General features: G+C 48.5%; 1 long non-coding RNA gene across 2 annotated transcripts in view; it reads right to left on the reverse strand.

Moving 5' to 3' along the window:
* The window catches only part of LOC147248068 (uncharacterized), a 36180-nt gene that overhangs the window by 6151 nt on the left and 12636 nt on the right, over window positions 1–17393 (reverse strand). The window contains exons 4-6 of one of the 2 annotated variants that reach the window (XR_015119432.1): window positions 17153–17309; window positions 16811–16880; window positions 15692–15813 (exon numbers count right to left, since the gene is read on the reverse strand). This is a non-coding gene — a long non-coding RNA (uncharacterized LOC147248068). Of the gene's footprint in view, window positions 1–14128; window positions 14399–15691; window positions 15814–16810; window positions 16881–17152; window positions 17310–17393 lie in introns of those variants that run through there. The other variant, XR_015119433.1, reaches the window with a different exon arrangement.

Genomic DNA, 17393 nt, shown 5'->3' on the forward strand with positions numbered 1-17393 from the left:
CACCCATCTATCCATCCATCCACCCATCTATCAATCCATCCATCCATCCACCCACCCATCCATCCACCCATCTATCCATCCATCCATCCACCCATCCATCCATCCACCCATCTATCCATCCATCCATCCACCCATCCATCCATCTATCCATCCATCCATCCACCCATCCATCCATCCACCCATCCATCCACCCACCCATCCATCCACCCATCTATCAATCCATCCATCCATCCACCCACCCATCCATCCACCCATCTATCCATCCATCCATCCACCCACCCATCCATCCATCCACCCATCCATCCACCCATCCACCCATCTATCCATCCATCCATCCATCCATCCACCCATCTATCCATCCATCCACCCATCTATCCATCCATCCATCCATCCATCCACCCATCTATCCATCCATCCATCCACCCACCTATCCATCCATCCACCCATCTATCCATCCATCCATCCACCCATCTATCCATCCATCCACCCATCTATCCATCCATCCATCCATCCATCCACCCATCTATCCATCCATCCATCCACCCACCTATCCATCCATCCACCCACCCATCCACCCACCCATCCATCCACCCATCTATCCATCCATCCATCCACCCACCCATCCATCCATCCACCCATCCATCCATCCATCCATCCATCCACCCATCCATCCATCCACCCATCCATCCATCCATCCACCCATCTATCCATCCATCCACCCACCCACCCATCCATCCATCCACCCATCCATCCATCTATCATCCATCCACCCATCCATCCACCCACCCATCCACCCATCCATCCATCCACCAATCTATCCACCCATCTATCCATCCACCCACCCATCCATCCACCCATCTATCCATCCATCCATCCACCCACCCATCCATCCATCCATCTATCCATCCATCCACCCATCCATCCATCTATCAATCCATCCATCCACCCATCCATCTATCAACCATCCATCCACCCACCCATCCATCTATCCATCCATCCATCCCTCCATCCATCCCTCCATGTTCTCCCTCTTCTCCTGTTCAGGGTGGTGGGGGTGGAGCCTATCCCAGCAGCCTTCCCCCTGGACAGGTCACCAGTCCATGGCAGGGCCAACACATAGAGACAGACAACCATTGGCTCTCCCAGCCACGCCTACTGTCTGTTATAATCCAGGTCCCCCTCTGGTATTATCCAGTTCGGTGGTTGCTGGTATAATACAGGTCCCTGACTGGTGTAATCTAGGTCGTCGCTTTGGACAAAAGCGTCTGCTAAATGAAATTGTAGAATTGTAGGTCCCTGGTTGGTGTAATCTGGGTCCCCATCTGGTTTAATCCAGGTCCCTGTCTGGTGAAATTTGGGTCCCCATCTGGTATAATCCAGGTCCCTGGCTGGTGTAATCCAGGTCCTTGTCAAGTATAATCCAGGTCCTTGTCAGGTATAATCCATGTCCCTGGCCGGTAAAATCCAGGTCCCTGGCTGGTGTAATCTGGGTCCCCGTCTGGTATATTCCAGGTCCCTGGCTGGTGTAATCTGGGTCCCCGTCTGGTATAACCCAGGTCCTTGTCAGATATAATCCAGGTCCCTGGCTGGTGTAATCCAGGTCCTTGTCAGGTATAATCCAGGTCCCTGGCTGGTGTAATCTGGGTCCCCGTCTGGTATAATCCAGGTCCCTGGCTGGTGTAATCTGGGTCCCCGTCTGGTATAACCCAGGTCCTTGTCAGATATAATCCAGGTCCCTGGCTGGTGTAATCCAGGTCCTTGTCAGGTATAATCCAGGTCCCTGGCTGGTGTAATCTGGGTCCCCGTCTGGTATAATCCAGGTCCCTGGCTGCTGTAATCTGGGTCCTTGTCGGGTATAATCCAGGTCCTTGTCAGGTATAATCCAGGTCCTTATCAGGTATAATCCAGGTCCCTGGCCGGTGTAATCTGGGTCCCCGTCTGGTGAAATCTGGGTCCCTGGCTGGTGTAATCTGGGTCCCCGTCCGGTATAATCCAGGTCCCTGGCTGGTGTAATCCAGGTCCTTGTCAGGTATACAACAGGTCCTTGTCAGGTATAATCCAGGTCCCAGTCTGGTATAATCCGGGTCCCTGGCTGGTATAATCCGGGTCCCTGGCTGGTGTAATCCAGGTCCTTGTCAAGTATAATCCAGTTCCTTGTCAGGTATAATCCAGGTCCTTGTCAAGTGTAATCCAGGTCCTTTTCAGGTATAATCCAGGTCCTTGTCAGGTATAATCCATGTCCCTGGCCGGTATAATCCAGGTCCCTGGCTGGTGTAATCTGTGTCCCCGTCTGGTATATTCCAGGTCCCTGGCTGGTGTAATCTGGGTCCCCGTCTGTTATAATCCAGGTCCCTGGCTGGTGTAATCTGGGTCCCCGTCTGGTATAATCCAGGTCCTTGTCAGGTATAATCCAGGTCCCAGTCTGGTATAATCCGGGTCCCTGGCTGGTGTAATCCAGGTCCTTGTCAGGTATAATCCAGGTCCTTGTCAGGTATAATCCATGTCCCTGGCCGGTATAATCCAGGTCCCTGGCTGGTGTAATCTGGGTCCCCGTCTGGTATATTCCAGGTCCCTGGCTGGTGTAATCTGGGTCCCCGTCTGTTATAATCCAGGTCCCTGGCTGGTGTAATCTGGGTCCCTGTCTGTTATAATCCAGGTCCCTGGCTGGTGTAATCTGGGTCCCCGTCTGTTATAATCCAGGTTCCTGGCTGGTGTAATCTGGGTCCCCGTCTGTTATAATCCAGGTCCCTGGCTGGTGTAATCTGGGTCCCCGTCTGGTATAATCCAGGTCCCTGGCTGGTGTAATCCAGGTCCTTGTCAGGTATAATCCAGGTCCCTGGCTGGTGTAATCTGGGTCCCCGTCTGGTATAATCCAGGTCCCTGGCTGGTGTAATCTGGGTCCCCGTCTGGTATAATCCAGGTCCCTGGCTGGTGTAATCTGGGTCCCCAGCTGGTGTAATCCAGGTCCCTGGCTGGTGTAATCTGGGTCCCCGTCTGGTATAATCCAGGTTCCTGGCTGGTGTAATCCAGGTCCTTGTCAGGTATAATCCAGGTCCCTGGCTGGTGTAATCTGGGTCCCCGTCTGGAATAATCCAGGTCCCTGGCTGGTTTAATCTGGGTCCCCGTCTGGTATAATCCAGGTCCCTGGCTGCTGTAATCTGGGTCCTTGTCGGGTATAATCCAGGTCCTTGTCAGGTATAATCCAGGTCCCAGTCTGGTATAATCCGGGTCCCTGGCTGGTGTAATCCAGGTCCTTGTCAGGTATAATCCAGGTCCTTGTCAGGTATAATCCATGTCCCTGGCCGGTATAATCCAGGTCCCTGGCTGGTGTAATCTGGGTCCCCGTCTGGTATATTCCAGGTCCCTGGCTGGTGTAATCTGGGTCCCCGTCTGTTATAATCCAGGTCCCTGGCTGGTGTAATCTGGGTCCCTGTCTGTTATAATCCAGGTCCCTGGCTGGTGTAATCTGGGTCCCCGTCTGTTATAATCCAGGTTCCTGGCTGGTGTAATCTGGGTCCCCGTCTGTTATAATCCAGGTCCCTGGCTGGTGTAATCTGGGTCCCCGTCTGGTATAATCCAGGTCCCTGGCTGGTGTAATCCAGGTCCTTGTCAGGTATAATCCAGGTCCCTGGCTGGTGTAATCTGGGTCCCCGTCTGGTATAATCCAGGTCCCTGGCTGGTGTAATCCAGGTCCTTGTCAGGTATAATCCAGGTCCCTGGCTGGTGTAATCCAGGTCCTTGTCAGGTATAATCCAGGTCCCTGGCTGGTGTAATCCAGGTCCTTGTCAGGTATAATCCAGGTCCCTGGCTGGTGTTAACTAGAATTGTGGTCAGTAATCTCCACCTTGAAGTAGAAGTAACCAGTTAGGCTGTTGAATGAAATCTTGGCCAATGGAGGAGGTGAGTGAGTGAGTTGGTGGTAGAGAGATCTGATGCTGAGGATGATGATGATGGCCAGCTGTTTCTTGCTCAAGGGAACTTCAACTATGTTACTGGGGGAAGTGAGGATTGAACCAGCGTCCCTTTGTGAGACAGCCACTCCTCCTCCAAATCTCTTAGTAATGCTGTGTTAAACAGGATCCAAGAAGTTGTTAAGAGCTGTGAGAGGACAGAGAACGTGTTAGCCTTTGCAGCTACGTGGTTCTCCTCATGCATTCGCACAATTTACATGACCAAAATACAAACAAAATAAAACAATATGGGATTTAAAATTAAATGTAACTGGTGTGTATTTCCACCAAGAACTACACTTGGTTCTACACAGCTGTCCAAGATGGCCGACCTAGAAATGCAAATGTGTTAGCAATAGCCACGTCTGAGGAGGCCTCTGGGGGATGGGGTCAGGTGATAGCATGTCCCATCACGCATGTCCTACAGGAGCATCTGATGACTCATTACCGAGCCTCAGCTGGACGGGTCCCCTGAGTGTCTCATCTGCACCCAGGCAGGCGCCCACACTCGCCACCTCTGCAGCTGCGCTCGTCACCCTGCGTCTAATCTGCTCAGCGGAGCGCCGCCATAATCCAGCGGGACTGATGCGTGACACCACAGCGAGTCGGAACCCTCCAGGACTTTAGTCAGGCTTGACTTCCTCTGCAGCTGCCGGAATGCAGGCTGCTGCCCCGGCACCCATCCTCTTCCTCCTCTTCCTCCTCTATATCTTCACCTTCATCTTCATCACCTTCATCCCCGTTCTCTTCACCTTCATTGTCTTTGTCTGATGGTTCCAGACGGGGACAGATAAGTGACGGCAGTTGAACCCTGTGTGTCGTCAACCCCAATTGGTGAAATAAGAGTTATGTGGGTATTTGAAGGGCGTGGCCAACTCCAGCGTCATTCACCTTTCCAAAACTAAATCCCACATTTAGAACAAGCAGAATAGTTGTCATCAATTGAAGAAGTTTCGGGCCGTTCCCCAGGATGCCCTGTCCCCTAGTGGACAGACCAACCATCTACCACCATCTCGCGGCGTTAGCTGGAGGACATCCCATTGTCTAGGATGTTTCCGGTCCCTGTGAAGCTTTCAGACATGATGACATCGCAATGGCGTCCTGTCAGCTGAGTGGTCAGGGTACGTCTGTGCGATAGTTTGGAAGAACAATAAAGATTTTATTGAAGATGTGAAAGCGACTGAGGAAGCAAACTCACTGAGGAGACGATGATCAATTAAGACGAGTGGAGACGAGCAGGACGAGATGTGGAGACAGCGGAATGTTTTCCTGTCAGCCTCCTCCATAGTTGCTCTAACGTGGCCAATCAGCCGGCAGCACTGGTGGAGCCTGCCTGTCAGCTGATGACTCATCAGTAAATTGCCTTGGAGGGGGCTCACCTAGTCGAGTTAGCTGAAAGACATGTAGATGGATGATAGAGAGATGGATGGATGGATGGACATAAAGATGGATAGATAGATAAGTGGGTGGATGGATAGTTGGACAAGTAGATGGATGGATAGCAGGCCTGCTAGCACGCCAGCTACTATCAGCTCAGGTTGTTGACTTGGACTGGAGGCCAGTGGACATCCAACAAAGCTTGTGACTTTTTCCTGCTTCACGTCACGAGGCCGATGTGTCATGGCGGCTCAGTGTGGAGCACGCTTGGCAGCATTTAAAGGATTTTATTAATATTTCAGCTTCATCATGGTGGACTATCATGGGTTTCCCAGAAACATGACCGATCCTTCTTGTTTTTGTTCTTGGTTGACTGGGGGTCAGAGGTCATCACGCATGTTAATTCCCAGCTGCATGGCTTCAGGCAGTGAGAAGGAAATGAAGCTGTGGAGGTTCATGAAACAGAAAGTGAAGGCTGGAACACATGTGCCCTGGAGGAGGAGGGCGAGCAGGAGCTGAGGAGCTGGCGAGCACAGGAAAGTTGGCTGCTGGGAACAGAACGACGCAACAGAGACGATCAGAGTGTCCAGCAACTCGCTTCATTAATCCAGATGATCTACCCAACCTCGGGCCATGAGCGTGCGTGTGTGTGTGTGTGTGTGTGTGTGCGTGTGTGTGCGTGTGTGTGCGTGAGATGGTCTGGAAATCTTCGGCAACAGTCGTTCGCTCATACAAACTTCAGGTCCTCATGAGCGTCTTAGAGAAAATCAACTCAACCAGGAGAGGTGATGTTTCCTCCTGTCACGTGGCGACCAGGTGGCTTCAGCTGCTGGGAGGTTCAAGGACAGAGTCCAGAGCCACAAGTATCCAGGGAAGGTGGCGTTGCTCCCCACAGAGCTGATTTCCTGATTCAATCATCCACAATCACAAGGAAGAATCCCATTGGCTGCTGATGGAGGAACCAGTAGATGACTACTTCCTGTTGGACTACAAACAGACCACATATCTGATAACGTCACTACCTGTTGGACTACAAACACAACCCCTCCCTGACATGTGCGTGTCAGGGAGAGTGTGTGTTAGAAACCCTCTTCGTGTCTGACATTTCCAGGTCACTCTGTTAAAATGCCCCCCCCCCCCCTTTTAGTTCCCTTCTTCTCAGGCAGTTGTGGTGAGGAGGAGGAGGAGGTGGAGGGTGAAGAGGAGGAGATGAGGAAGGAGTGGAGCAGGGGAGAGTGGGTTGGCCAGCTAACCGCTGTAGCTAGCAGCTCCGCTCAGGCCTGATGCTACAGTCACTGATGGGACTCCCTCAGTCCTGGCTAGCTGGCTACCGCTCGCATGAACCCTGGGGTCACGTTTTGGATTATGAATGATTTCATTTTGATATTCACGTGTTTGGGAACCACACTGACCATGGCGGTCTGTTTAGCATGTTGTGAGGGAGTTTGACCAGCGAGCTGAACCAGAGACGGCTAAGCTAGCGCGTCATCGTCACAATGGACGCTTTGCACGCGCCATTCATTTACACTTTTACAATCCTGTGTTCCCAGTGGAAGAAAAAATACACCTAAACAATAATTATTCATGTGGAAGATGGTTGGTTGACTCTCTCAGTGGTTCTTCAGTAATGCTGCTGACATGGGTACACACACACACACACACACACACACACACACACACACACACACACACACACGCACATATGAACGCATGTACACACCCGTACATACACAGACACATATGGACATGAGCACAAAAGCATAAACACACATTCCTTTCAAGGAAATAATGTACGTGTGTTTGTGTGTAAGTGCATATGTGTGCGTGAGAGTGTGTGTGGGCGTGAGTTTGTGTGTGTGTGTGTGTGTGTGTGTGTGTGTGTGTGTGTGTGGGCGCGTGCGTGCGTGAGTTTGTGTGTGTGTGTGTGTGTGTGTGTGTGTGTGTGTGTGTGTGTGTGTGTGTGTGTGTGTGTGTGTGGAGCCAAGATGCTGAAATCAGCAAAAACATTTTGCTTCAGAAGAGTTTCAGGCTGCTTTCACTGCACATTCTCTCCCTAACAGCTGAGAGGGTCATGGGCACCTGTAATTGGTTCGCTGCACCTGCTGACACACACACACACACACACACACACACACACACACACACACACACACACAAGCTGCTCTGCAGTATCAGACATTGACAACAACTTAAAGGGATACATCAATTTATTAGCCATCCTGCCCTAAGCTACCACTTCCCTCCCGCTACCATTCATTGTGCTAAGCTAACTAGCATGGCTCTCAGCTCCCTGGTGAAGGGTCCCTGTCTTCTTGTCTGTCTCTCGGGACGACACATAAGAAGCACTAAAAAGTTTGTGTGTGATCATTTAATGAATCACAGAAGCAGAGACGTGTGCAGCAGCGACCACATCGACGCAAACTGAATCTCTGTCCTCGAATCGACAGTCGTTAAAGGTTCATGTTGGTGCATCGATTCAGCCGCTGTTGATGTCATGCTTACGTCAAACTCTCCTGGCAGTCTAGAGTGGTTGTCTGTGTGAAGCAGTCCAAGATGGTGGACCTGCTAGCACCTTGTAGGCTTGATGACGCCGCCAGGACACAAGACAATAACAAACATGTAATCTTTGGAGGCGCTTGAGTGTTTTTGCTGATCACACCTACGAAATGGAGGGGAGGCTAAGACTGAGACTGTTCCTGCGGCGCGCTGCCTAATGAAACCAGTAAATCAATGACACGCTGGTCCTGCCAGCTCCACGCAAGCCTCATCACAGGAAGTGCTTTTATTGTTACTGCTGATTATTGGGCCCGCAGGAGCGATCCACGCTGGCGGTTCTGTTAGTTCACACACCAAAGTCCCTCCGGCTATTAACAACCTTTTCAGATGTCTTGAGCTTCATTTGCATTTCCTGCGTTCATACGTGTTGGCTGCTCCGGTCAGCCCGGTGGGAGCCGAATCGCTGACACGCTGACACGTGAATGTCTGACGAGACGAGACACCCACAGCTCACATTGTCCTCCAGTCAACAGTAATTTACAGTCCAGAGGTGGAGGTGCTGCAGGGTCACTGGTTTGATCCCTCCATATTGTCAACGTGTCCTCGAGCAAGATGCTGAAAATGTCATTGCTGGTCAGCCTGAAGCTTGGCGCCGTGCATGGCGGTCACACCACCACCACTGTGAGTTAATGAAGCAACATTGGAAATGATTTGATGTCTGCAGCTTCATCGTGTTTGAGTTCCTCTCCTCAGAGAACCTGAAGGAACCAGCAGCCTCAACTGCATCACAGCTACTCAGATTACAGTCTCGATCCAAGTTTTCTATCAGAATTCAAGTAATCTATTATTTAGTTACTTTTCAAATGTGTTTTTGCCTCTCACATACTTGGTGTCGGTGCCTGCCGAGGTCAGTTGAGGTCCTCCAGATGTGAGCTGACACTGCTGCCAGTTCAGTCTGAGGCGTTGGCTGGTGTTTTATCTAAGTAAGCTCTCTGATGATGTCATCAGTGGCCCGCGGGCTGAACAAGTTTTTAATGAGCTTTCTGTACATTTCAGTTCTTGTTTTTATTTGAAGTTTCAGATTTGTCAGAATAACTTTTTCTTTTTCTGTTGGTATCCATTCTCCTGCTAATGTGACTAATGTTAGCACTAGCTTAGCATTCCCAGCTCACTCAGTCATCACCTAGCCAAACAAGCAGCGGCATCCACCACCTTTCCCCAAGTGGAACTTCCGCCTTCAGGGACGCCAAGCGAACTCATCTTGGTGCTAGAAGACAGCAATGCTTCAGGAAGGCAGCGTGAACTTTGCTCCTTCCACGAGATCTCCTCGGTTTGGTGGTGAAATTGTTATCAAGCTAGTGTGTCAGTCGTGAAGGGTAACGTCCGTCGGTCTAGAAGGTCAACAACAGCAATTACAGTCGGTGACATCATTGGTGTGAACAAGACACCAATCAAAACAATGAACTGTCCTGCTACTTATATCCTGAGCTAAAATAACAAAGGGTGGAGGCGGCATGAATCAATAATTAATAGCATAATGGATGTTCCTGCTGCTACGTGGCTTCATCGCTCATCATGCATTCACCACACCGTTACGTGCAAATACTGCATCAAGTACATGAAGCACACTTCACACCCTAGTTTCTGAAACACGTCGCCCCAGGATGGAGGAACTGACTACGGACAACAGAAGCTCTGGTCGGGGGCTGAGCCTGAAACATTTTTTTGCAGCTGTTACATGAAGACGACTATCACATTTAAACTACACACAGGTAACAGGAGTCTCAGGCACTTTCCTGGATGACTGAAGTTTTACAGCACTGAATACTGAAAAACTGTTTTCTTCTGCTGGTTTTATAACTTTTCCATTCTGTTTTGCCACCTGGGGAAGTGTTTGTGAAATCTGGATCTTAAATTGTTCTTTATGAATAAAAATGATGACGATGAGGATGGTGAGGATTACGTAGTGAGGCAGTCACGTGAAACATTTGATTTTCAAGTTCTTGAAACAACATTCTGATTGAACAACAGCAAACCAATTGCCTCATTATGCAAATGACGTTCTGATGGTTCTATTGTGTGTAGCAGGTTAATAATTAATTGTCCCAGTGGCCACGTGAATATTTAAACACACCTGCATAATTCATATTGTTGATCAATAAACCATAACAATTTTATATGGATCAAACCAGCCATGTACAGCACACACTCTCCAGTGACTTAGCAAAGCTCCACCCTATAAATGTTGCCAGTTCTGACTTACTCCGCCCCCACTGAGGGGATTTGCGAAATTCGTGTATTTGCGCGACAAATTCGCGTGACGTTGTGTCGAGAGAGCCTATCAGCGTTGAGATTCCCCTGGCGTCACTGAAGTCATGTCAACGGTCCTGGCTGTGGTTGGTGTCTGACCGTGATATCCTGGCACTGATCCTCGCTAACAGGTCATCGAACTCGGCCCTCGTCAGCCTGAAGTACCGCTGGAAACGGTCGTCATCCAGGTGCAGTTCCAGGAGAAAGTGGTGAAATTCACCGAGCTGTGTGCGCCCCGGATTGTGTCATGGATGCAGATACAGCGGCATTTGGTTTTCTGCTGTATCTGGGACTTCAACAACAGATACAAGCCAAAAACGGTTGTTAGGTCAGCCATGGTTGATGATGGAAAGAAATGGCGGAAATAAATTGTCCTTGCAGGGGAAAGAAGTATGCGCAAATGACACGAATAAAAACACATGATCCAGCGGTCAAATTTGCGCGAATAAACCGATGGGCGTTTGGTGTGAACACACCTTTAGAAGGAAAATGGGATGGAGCCTAAAGCATTCAGGGAGACGGATGCCATCACATGTCCGAGCACCAGCTGAACACAGGACCTGTTTTATTGATCCGGTCCCAGCGACTCAGAGTCGTGTTCATTTACACACCATCAGCTTCTTCAAGGGTTGAAAGGTGTGACCGTTTCTCGCTACTGCTGTCAAAGTGAAGTTTAAAGTAGGGCAGTGATCAAAGCTCAGAAGGCCGGACTAACTTTAGCATTAAAAATACATGAGGCAGCACTGCCACTCCCTGCCTATCAAACATTAAAAATACACACACACACACACACACACACACACACACACACACACACACACACAAGCACAAAAACACGCATGCAAACACATACACACAAAGACACTCATGTGCTTAAACACACACATATACATACATGCACCCACCCACACACGTACGTCAGTATCAGTGAGTCAGTATCACTGAGTCAATATCAGTGAGTCAATATCAGTGAGTGGTATCAGTGAGTCAGTATCACTGAGTCAATATCAGTGAGTCAATATCAGTGAGTGGTATCAGTGAGTCAGTATCAGTGAGTCAATATCAGTGAGTCAGTATCACTGAGTCAATATCAGTGAGTCAGTATCAGTGAGTCAATACCAGTGAGTCAGTATCACTGAGTCAATATTGGTGAGTCAATATCAGTGAGTCAATATCAGTGAGTCAATATCAGTGAGTCAGTATCACTGAGTCAATATCAGTGAGTGGTATCAGTGAGTCAGTATCACTGAGTCAATATCAGTGAGGGGTATCAGTGAGTCAGTATCACTGAGTCAATGTCAGTGAGTCAGTATCACCGAGTCAATATCAGTGAGTGGTATCAGTGAGTCAGTATCACCGAGTCAATATCAGTGAGTGGTATCAGTGAGTCAGTATCACTGAGTCAATATTAGTGAGTCAGTATCACCGAGTCAATATCAGTGAGTGGTTTCAGTGAGTCAGTATCAGTGAGTGGTATCAGTGAGTCAATATCAGTGAGTCAGTATCAGTGAGTCAATATCAGTGAGTCAGTATCACTGAGTCAATATCAGTGAGTCAATATCAGTGAGTCAGTATCACTGAGTCAATATCAGTGAGTCAATATCAGTGAGTGGTATCAGTGAGTCAGTATCAGTGAGTCAATATCAGTGAGTCAGTATCACTGAGTCAATATCAGTGAGTCAGTATCAGTGAGTCAATACCAGTGAGTCAGTATCACTGAGTCAATATTGGTGAGTCAATATCAGTGAGTCAGTATCACTGAGTCAATATCAGTGAGTCAGTATCACTGAGTCAATATCAGTGAGTCAATATAAGTGAGTCAGTATCACTGAGTCAATATCAGTGAGTCAATATCAGTGAGTGGTATCAGTGAGTCAGTATCAGTGAGTCAATATCAGTGAGTCAGTATCACTGAGTCAATATCAGTGAGTCAGTATCAGTGAGTCAATACCAGTGAGTCAGTATCACTGAGTCAATATTGGTGAGTCAATATCAGTGAGTCAGTATCACTGAGTCAATATCAGTGAGTGGTATCAGTGAGTCAGTATCACTGAGTCAATATCAGTGAGTCAGTATCACTGAGTCAATATCAGTGAGTCAGTATCACCGAGTCAATATCAGTGAGTGGTATCAGTGAGTCAGTATCACCGAGTCAATATCAGTGAGTGGTATCAGTGAGTCAGTATCACTGAGTCAATATTAGTGAGTCAGTATCACCGAGTCAATATCAGTGAGTGGTTTCAGTGAGTCAGTATCAGTGAGTGGTATCAGTGAGTCAATATCAGTGAGTCAGTATCACTGAGTCAATATCAGTGAGTCAGTATCACTGAGTCAATATCAGTGAGTGGTATCAGTGAGTCAGTATCACTGAGTCAATATCGGTGAGTCAGTATCAGTGAGTCAATATCAGTGAGTCAGTACCAGTCAGTCAGTATCAGTGAGTCAATATCAGTGAGTCAGTACCAGTCAGTCAGTATCAGTGAGTCAATATCAGTGAGTCAGTATCAATCAGTCAGTATCAGTGAGTCAATATCATTGAGTCAGTACCAGTCAGTCAGTATCACTGAGTCAGTATCAGTGAGTCAGAATCAGTCAGTGACGTTAATAAGGCCCTGAAAGCTGCTGAGGAGTGAGTATTAAAATGGCGCTGCTGGGTTTGTTATGTGGGCCACACAGAGCACGTGCAGTCTAATCTAATTACACACAAAGAGGTGTGTGGAAGCGGCGAGCGGCAAGGAGGGGGCTGGCACATTCCCCAGTGACAAATTTGGGTCCAGCAGATTCATTCATTGCTGAACAAGAGCTGTGGATTCCTGCCTCGCCACACGCAGGCCCATCATTCGTAGCACATAAGTTCCTGCCTCGCCAGCTGTGTCCTGATTGGTGCTTGATAGCAGCAAAAAAAAAAAACCTTTGTATGCAAATGTTTGTTAAGATGTTGCTGAGCTGCAAGACAGAGCAGTGTTAATAGGCTGTGTGTGTGTGTGTGTGTGTGTGTGTGTGTGCATGTGTGTGATGCTTACTCCAGCAGTAAACTTCTTCATTTCTTTGGTGAGCACTAGAACCAACCAGACACCTCGAGGTCATTGCCTTCATGTATCTGAGGCTTTGAACTCCTCCTTCATCTTTTCTACCTGTTACTACACGTCAGCCTGCACTGATGCATCCACCAATAAGATTGTGACAGCCAGCTGTCAATCACCCTCAGTCATGGAATAGAGCTGTTGGAGTGTTTATGGTGGGCGGGGCCACTTTGACCTTTATCATTCAGGTCAAACAGGATCTTCAGGCTGCTGCACCTCCACTCTCCAGAGGGCGTTGAGAGGTGAGGAGAAGAGAAGAGAGGAGGAAGGGGAGGGAGGAGAGAAGAGAAGAGGTTGAGGACAGGAGGAGATGACAGGTGAGGAGGAAAGGAGGGAGGAAAAGAAGGGAGAGGAGGAGAGTAGAGATGAAGGGACGGTTGCCATGTCCTCTGGCAAGTGAATTTCATCGTCACCTCCTCTCATCTGAAGAGGGACAGGCGTGGATAATTCTGGGAAGGTGGGCGACTCAAGTGTGAGATTCTGTCAGAAACGCAGCTCAACCCAACTTCCTGTAAAAGTTTCAACAGATGAAACAATGCTGGAACATGGAAGTGACATCAAGAGCTGCCGCCGCCGCCGCCTCAGATCCAGAACAACTCAGGAGGTTCTTCCAGCACTCCAGCTTACACTGGCATTCATGCTATTGATGAACGAAGACACGCCCACATTACATCACAATGTTCTTGTTTCTGTCCCACTGCCCCACACCTCAATAATGAGTCCAGGCAAAGGTGCTGTTTCTATGGTGACAGATTAATACCAGGATTTTGAAGCCAGCACGTATCACGTGAAGTATCACGTTAGAAAACGTGAGAAACTGTACATTCATACATGATGCTGCTCGTCAGCTCGCCTCTCGTCTCTAAATAATTGAGGACAGGGCTCAACAGCTGGCATCAGAGGCTGGCTCACCTGAGTCATTTCCTGTTGACACGCTGTAGCGCATCACTTCCTGTTGAGGTTAAGGATGAAGCATGTCACATGACAAGCCGTGACAGTGCAGCACAAATGTGTCTTCAGGCTACAGGCCCACTTTGCTCTCAGTCTTCAGCACCAACGCCTTCTGTCTTCATCAGTGATGTCATCAGATGAGAACCAGTGGCGTGTTACATACTGCAGACAGAGGTGGGTGGCGTCCGCGTCAGACGTGTTTAAGCTTTAGCTCATGAGTGTCCTGCTCCTGTAATTCCATCCAGAAATAAAGTTCCTTCCAGAGGAAAACTGCTCAGGAGCTCTCCCAGAAGTGAGGTTTCCTACCTGCTCTAAATATCCGGCAAGCTTTGTTCCACCTCTTTCATTTCCACTGTTGTTCCACAGCTGGTAGCTGCTTTTAATAACACAACAATAACACAACAATAACACAACAATAACACAACAGTCAGTGTTCTTGTGCGCTACCTAATGAGGCTGCTGTTTCACCGTCAGCGACATGTGAGAGCAGGCCGCCGCCACCAGGACAGACGTGCGTTTACACCCAGCTGGCAATACTGGATTATGATGGAAGCTAAGTGAGGGATGATCTAGCAACATACCCCAGCACCTCCCCCTGAGAATACAATACTGCAATACTGCTGCATTGGAGCAAGTACTGGAATAAGAAATAGCTCTTGAACGAGATCTGGACCTGGATAAACTCAGGGGAGGAAGATGAGGAACCCTTGGATCATGCTGTCAGTTCAGCTCTGGTGGTGTCTCTCTAGTTGTGTCTCTCTGGTGGTTTCTCTCTAGTTGTGTCTCTCTGGTGGTGTCTCTCTAGTTGTGTCTCTCTAGTTGTGTCTCTCTAGTTGTGTCTCTCTGGTGGTGTCTCTCTAGTTGTGTCTCTCTGGTGGTGTCTCTCTAGTGGTGTCTCTTTAGTGGTGTCTCTCTGGTGGTGTCTCTCTAGTTGTGTCTCTCTGGTGGTGTCTCTCTAGTGGTGTCTCTCTAGTTGTGTCTCTCTGGTTGTGTCTCTCTGGTTGTGTCTCTCTAGTTGTGTCTCTCTGGTGGTTTCTCTCTAGTTGTGTCTCTCTGGTGGTGTCTCTCTAGTTGTGTCTCTCTAGTTGTGTCTCTCTAGTTGTGTCTCTCTGGTGGTGTCTCTCTAGTTGTGTCTCTCTGGTGGTGTCTCTCTAGTGGTGTCTCTTTAGTGGTGTCTCTCTGGTGGTATCTCTCTAGTTGTGTCTCTCTGGTGGTGTCTCTCTAGTGGTGTCTCTCTAGTTGTGTCTCTCTGGTTGTGTCTCTCTGGTTGTGTCTCTCTAGTTGTGTCTCTCTGGTGGTTTCTCTCTAGTTGTGTCTCTCTGGTGGTGTCTCTCTAGTTGTGTCTCTCTAGTTGTGTCTCTCTAGTTGTGTCTCTCTGGTGGTGTCTCTCTAGTGGTGTCTCTCTGGTGGTGTCTCTCTAGTTGTGTCTCTCTAGTTGTGTCTCTCTGGTTGTGTCTCTCTGGTTGTGTCTCTCTAGTTGTGTCTCTCTACGCGACAGTGTAAAGGTTGCTGATGAACACTCACGCTGAGACATGAGGTGGGGACCTGCCCAAGGTGCTGCAGAAGTGTCTCCAGGCTGTGAGGCCCTCAGGCTGGGCAGAAGACTGCCAGCAGCCCCCTCTTCATTTTCTCCTGTCTGGTTCGGTCTGTATAGAGGAGACACCTCATGTATCATAATCATAATAATAATAATAATAATAATAATAATAATAATAATAATAATAATAATAATAATAATAATAATAATAACAGAGTGTGATTATAGACTAGGACAGTAGAAGTCTAATGAACCACTTTGATGATGCTAAATGTGGATGGAGGGATTATAACCGTCCGATGTCTCTCCGAGCCTGCTGGCTCACTCATGCTAGCGTTGTTAGCCACATATTCTTAGCGGTTGTCATTTTATAGACACCTGTCCCCAATAAACACCCCTCCCCGATAGCCTCCTGTCCCCTATGGACACATGTCCTCTATAGACTCCTGTCCCTTATACCCCAGTGTCTCCTGTAGCCTCCTGTCCCCTACAAACATGTCCCCTATAGACCCCTGTCCCCTGTAGCCTCCTGTCCCCTACAAACACATGTCCCCTATAGACCCCTGCCCCTGTAGCCTCCTGTCCCCTACAAACACATGTCCCCTATAGACCCCTCTCCCCTGTAGCCTCCTGTCCCCTAAAAACACATGTCCCCTATAGACCCCTGTCCCCTGTAGCCTCCTGTCCCCTACAAACACATGTCCCCTATAGACCCCTCTCCCCTGTAGCCTGCTGTCCCCTACAAACACATGTCCCCTATAGACCCCTGTCCCCTGTAGCCTCCTGTCCCCTACAAACACATGTCCCCTATAGACCCCTGTCCCCTGTAGCCTCCTGTCCCCTACAAACACATGTCCTCTATAGACTCCTGTCACCTGGCGTTTTTTGACAGAACTTCAAGTGAAAATGTCTAAAAATACACCTTTGAATGTTTCAATAATTAAGTTGTCACCCCGCACCAAAATGATGTCACCCCTGAAGACAGCAGAGAACAATAACCATGAGGTCAGAGGTCAGGACACCTTGACAGAGCTGCAGGAAGCATTTAGGCTCACAATGACTGTTATTGATTTGCGCATTCACAGTGAATAAAATGATCAATTTACTGGTTTTTGACGTCAGAAAGTTTCTCCAGATCCATTTTCCTGGTTCATGTTGTGGGTGTGAGGTTGATGGCTGGTAGACAATGGACAGAAATACACAAGAAGGCCACATTACAGTGTACAAGGCCCAACAACCAGGTTCAGACTGAGCAGCAGCAAATCAAGTGTGTGTGTTTGTGTCTGTGTGTATGCACCTATTTGTATGTGTGTGTGCATGTGTTTGTGTTTTTGTGTGTGTGTGTGTGTGTGTGTGTGTGTGTGTGTGTGTGTGTGTGTGTGTGTGTGCGTGTGTGTGTGTTCTCAGGTCAGCCTCTAACTGTTAGTTATTATCTGTTCCATGTTCACCTGTTTCAAGCTGCCGCCGTCGTCCTGCTTCTTCCTCCACTTGTTCTTTGTTCCTGCTGTTTGTGTTCTATTGTCTGACTCCATCCATCCGTCTCTGTCCTCTGTCTTCATCCATCTGTCTCTGAATCACAGTCTGCACCCCCTACACGTCCCCGTCCTGATAGTAATCAGATGAAGATGATGTGGAGAGTAAGATTTCTATTGACCTTCACCTGAATCAGGTCAGAAACAGTAAACATGA

Source organism: Aulostomus chinensis, chromosome 15, assembly GCF_037954235.1.
Source record: "Aulostomus chinensis isolate RoL2024-O1b breed Wild chromosome 15, RoL_Achi_v1.0, whole genome shotgun sequence".
NCBI lineage: Eukaryota > Metazoa > Chordata > Actinopteri > Syngnathiformes > Aulostomidae > Aulostomus > Aulostomus chinensis.